This window comes from Salvelinus alpinus, chromosome 4, assembly GCF_045679555.1.
Source record: "Salvelinus alpinus chromosome 4, SLU_Salpinus.1, whole genome shotgun sequence".
Classification (NCBI taxonomy): Eukaryota; Metazoa; Chordata; class Actinopteri; order Salmoniformes; family Salmonidae; genus Salvelinus; species Salvelinus alpinus.
In genome coordinates, this window is record NC_092089.1 from 29,442,718 (window position 1) to 29,447,717 (window position 5,000).

Sequence of the window (5,000 nt, forward strand, 5' to 3'; positions counted from 1 at the left end):
GTATCTGGGAGGACAGGAGAACAATGGGTTAAACTTTATCCTACAGTCCTCTGATTGACATGGTATTTTCCTAAAACTGGTGATTTCATGTTTCTTTGGGATCATAGAAACAATCATTTGGGTAGTTACCCATTGTATAGGCACCAGAAAGTACATATTGTTGCCATTACATCTTAGTAAATACTAGGTAAATACTGTCTGAAAGAGGACTGTAAAATGAAGTGTTACTGAACAATGTGAATTGTACTAACCTGTTACCATGGTTCTTGGCTAACTCTTTTGACTAGGAACTGTCGCCTTGTGGGCCATGGTAACACCTTACTGCAATGTGTACAGGCAGTCTACTGTAGTAGGGCATGCATGGCTTACTGTAGTAGCTCTGAAGATGAGGATGATGAAGGTATGGATGGCCTATCGGATACAGAGCTGACCTCTGACCTATAGGGGTCAAAGAGGTCGCACGTCTTGACCCGTGTCACAGACATTCTAGAACTTTCACGCGTCGAGAATGGACTTTTCCGATGTCTTGAACTCTGACGGAATGAAATGTGATGTAAGCATTTTTACAAACTTGAAGCTCAATTTCCTTGTTCTGTTTGTATTTTTTATTTTGCTGTTGTGTATGTTGGGGCGCTGGGAAGGGGTAAACGTTGGGATGACTGGACTAGAGACATGCAGTACTGTATAGGACACGGAGTTCCACTGACGTGGTTTCAGATTTACAATAAGCACCATGTTGCACCTAATGTTTCCAGACCGTCACATTGGAATGATGCTGTCATTGAAACGTGGTGACGACATGGAGGACAGTTGGCTGAGATCAGTATGTATACAGTATGTATGGCTCTGGGGTGGGGGGTGAGATGGGGGTCTGGGTTCTGCTAGTGAAGTGTGTGTGGGGTGGGGGGGTAGAAGAGCTGATTAGTAACTAAGGGGAAATCACTCTTCAAATGTTGCACTTAAGAACTTAGACACGATATCAAGAGTATGTGTGTGTGTGTGTGTGTGTGTGTGTGTGTGTGTGTGTGTGTGTGTGTGTGTGTGTGTGTGTGTGTGTGTGTGTGTGTGTGTGTGTGTGTGTGTGTGTGTGTGTGTGTGTGTGTGTGTGTGTGTGTGTGTGTTTGAGAGTGGATATGCAAGTGTTTCTACATTTCCTTATGTTCTGAAGGTGTGTGAGAGAGTGCGTATGATCGGGTGTATGTGTGTGTGTGTGTGTGTGTACGTTTGTTTGAGAGAGTGAGAGCTCATTTCAGTTTCTCATTACACGTTTGTGTGAAAGAGCTGAATGTGTGTGTGTGTGTGTATGTTACTGTTACTGTATGTGCGCGAGTGCGTCCGTGTATTTTCCTTTGTGCGACTGTTGTCCAATGTCTACTTACAGCATGAGTGTGTGTGAGAGATTGTATTGTCTGGCAAAACAAACAAAAGCATTTAATAGTGTTGGAAACAACAATTACAATCATGTTTACCTTCGACTGGAATGAATCTCAATGAACTTGAAAATAAACTGTAAAATAAACAAACCATAACAAAGGTTATATTGATGATCAAGATAACAAAATAATCATTTTACGAGTCTTACTTTTAACAAGTGTGTCTGTGTGTTTATTGATTCTCTCTCTTCCTCTCTGAGATTTAGGCTTTTATCTCAACCTTGTCTCTGTCTATCCTTCACCTTGCAGTCACTAGCTGTCAATCTCTCTCTCTCTCTCTCTCTCTGTCTATCCTTCACCTTGCAGTCACTAGCTGTCAATCTCTCTCTCTCTCTCTCTCTGTCTATCCTTCACCTTGCAGTCACTAGCTGTCAATCTCTCTCTCTCTCTGTCTATCCTTCACCTTGCAGTCACTAGCTGTCAATCTCTCTCTCTCTCTTTCTCATTCTATCCCTTCCTTTAGCTGTCAGTCCCTCTCTTTCTCATTCTATCCCTTCCTTTAGCTGTCAGCCCCTCTCTCTCTCTTTCTCATTCTATCCCTTCCTTTAGCTGCCAGTCCCTCTCTCTCTCTCTCTTTCTCATTCTATCCCTTCCTTTAGCTGCCAGTCCATCTCTCTCTCTTTCTCATTCTATCCCTTCCTTTAGCTGTCAGTCCCTCTCTCTCTTTCTCATTCTATCCCTTCCTTTAGCTGCCAGTCCCTCTCTTTCTCATTCTATCCCTTCCTTTAGCTGCCAGTCCCTCTCTCTCTTTCTCATTCTATCCCTTCCTTTAGCTGCCAGTCCCTCTCTCTCTCTCTTTCTCATTCTATCCCTTCCTTTAGCCGTCAGTCCCCCTCTCTCTCTCTCTCTCTCTCTCTCTCTCTCTCATTCTATCCCTTCCTTTAGCTGTCAATCTCCCTCTCTCTTTCACGCTCTTTCAAGTTCCTAATCAGCAGCTGATCTCTCTCTGTTCAATATACTAATCTGAGAAGAAAGGAAAAGGAGAGCGAGTGACAGAGAGAGAGAGAGAGATGTGTACATGGCTGGTATGTGCAGGTCTGTAGATAGGCCTAATGAAGTTTCAGACTTTACATATGATGAGATTTTCCATATCAAAGTTGTCTGCCACGGTTTTCATTCCATTACCATACCTTTACATGGTCCGATTTCAAGAGATAAGCAGTTGAATCATACCCCTAATTTACATAACAATGGAATATAATTTCTGCCTGGTGTCTGCTGTGGTACTGAGGGACTGTGTGATGTCACAGTCACCACCAGGGACAGTATTCAACAGGATGACAGAGGTTAGGGGTCAGAGGTCAGGGATTGATGTTTGAATGTAGCAGGTGGAATGAAGGAAGATAGACAGAGAGATAGCCACACACATATTCACCTGTTTAAATAGCAGATGTAGTATATGATTAGCAGTCTGATGGAATGGGGTTGAATAAAATACAACAATCTGCATTTCATGATAGACAGATACAATAGCCAGAGACAAGAGGAAGTCCCGTTATAGGACTCATTAGCAAGTTTCTCCACCACAAGAAAGATGAATGTTAGTTCATTATAGGCCTAATGATATGAAACATCTTTGGGTAAGAGAGTAGGCCTGCAGGCAAATGAAGGGAAGGCTAGACTATTGTTTTCGGGCTGTCTCATCAGGAGTGACAGACATAGACACGGCAGTCTTTTTAAAGTGATTTCTTCATGATTATTCCCAAAGGCTGTTAAAATCCCCTCTATCAATCTAAGTAACATAATAAAAACATCCCCATCAGGATCCGTCAGTTTAAGCCAGAGATATCTGTTTTGGCAGGGGCTGCGTCTCAATCCACCACATTCTGCGTTGGAAGGTGGCCAAGCTACAGGGGCGTTTGTCAGACCATGAGACATCCCGAAAATTGGTCTTCTAACAAAAACGTAGCGTCCAACATTTTTGGGCTACAAACTAATATGACCCCTCTATGGACTGATGAGGTTATCACGTTTTGCTGTAGGACCCCCGCAAGTCTTCCAGGACTCTGAAGGTAACCCGGTACCGCTTTAAAACATGAATGGAGGCATGGAGGTCGGTTTGTGCCAAAAAAAGGGGTTAAATATGTGTTTTGTTATATCTCCTAGATATAGGACAGACACTATATATTTGTTTACACCTACAGGGGTCCTAATATTCTACATCAAAGAGCTAAATGATCCATGGTATGACCATTTTTGTGTAAGAGATGCCCTCCTCCCCTCAAGGCTTAGACTATCAGAGGTTAATCATTTGAATCCTTTCCCCACTGTGTAGGCTATAGTCAACTATGACTAAACCGTCCTGGTTCTGTCGGGAACAGGCACAGCACACCGTCTGGTGAGACTGAGACACTGAGCTCAGCAGCCAGACAGGAGCAGCTGTGACTGATATCCCGGTAACAATAACCTACAGTCATTGAGTCATTCTCTCCACCTCAGATCACGGGAATTAGGCTATCATAACAACAATGCTTTGTTTCCAGACTGGCTGTTTTAGTGGAAGGCTTTTGTGGGGTGAAAATATAAATGACCGCAAATCTGGACTTTTTTAGTGTGTCTATTCAACTGATATATATGGCCTAAGCCTGTTCGGTTACATAAAATATATCTATTGAAATGAAACTCCTCTCTCTCTCGGTTAATACCTTTACGTCACATCTAGGAGAGTGAACTCTTATGGAAGTCAGGGGCTAAATAGGGAACACTCTGATAAAAGTAATTACATTTGGCCACCATTGAACCAGGCCCCTCAGGGGAGAGGAATCAGAAGTGAGCTTAGCCTCTTTCTCCATATTGATACGGTGCCATCAAAGTCTAAAGCAGGAAGGACTAAAGCTTTCAGCAGAATGAGATTGTGTAATGAGTTGACATTGTTCTAATTTATGGAACAATTTTCCACCAGTAGACTGCAGTCATCTAACCCATACTGCAGTAGCCATACTCTGCCTCTAGGTGTCACTGTTTGGTGACCGCCACAGAAGAGCCTCTTGTCCACATCCTTGTCCAGACTCGCTGTAATCTGCTGTCTAAATAAATAAATAAATAACTACAACAATGGGCGTTGTGTAAGAGACGCCAGGGAGTCCGACGGATTAAAAACATGGGATTTGTTTAGTAGGTTTAGATATAATCATGATATAATCATGTGCTAAAACATGTTGTGACCGTTTTGCCAGAGTCCATCCACTGGCCCAGTTGTTGCTGCCTAAAATGACTGTTTGGACTCTGAGATGGTGGACATTTTCTTTTGATGAGCTTTTACTTGCTGAGTGTACTAAATAAAGTGTGTGTGGATGTCCATTAGTTACTCTGTAGGCACATACCTAGGATCAGCAGCACTCTGCCAATCCTAACCTAAACCAGCAGGGTAATGGGGAGGTAAAACTGACCTTAGATCAGTGTCAAGGGACAAATGTCTGCACCCTGTTCCATTATTATTATTAATCTAAGGCCTGTGGACAGTGAGGTCCTGGCTTTCACTATGAAACACATCTAACACAGACTTCAGAATCACACACACACACACACACATGACTGCACTGTTTGATGAGACTCATAACTAAGGGG

At 42.9% G+C, this 5,000-nt stretch overlaps 1 protein-coding gene across 1 annotated transcript in view; it reads left to right on the plus strand.

Moving 5' to 3' along the window:
- Positions 1-1,536, plus strand: part of efna3b (ephrin-A3b) — a 202,140-nt gene extending 200,604 nt beyond the window's left edge. The window contains exon 5 of the mRNA XM_071396499.1: positions 1-1,536. This exon is cut by the window's left edge and continues 1,801 nt beyond it. The gene's annotated coding sequence lies outside the window, so the exon portion shown is untranslated.
- The last annotated feature ends 3,464 nt before the right edge of the window (positions 1,537-5,000 follow it).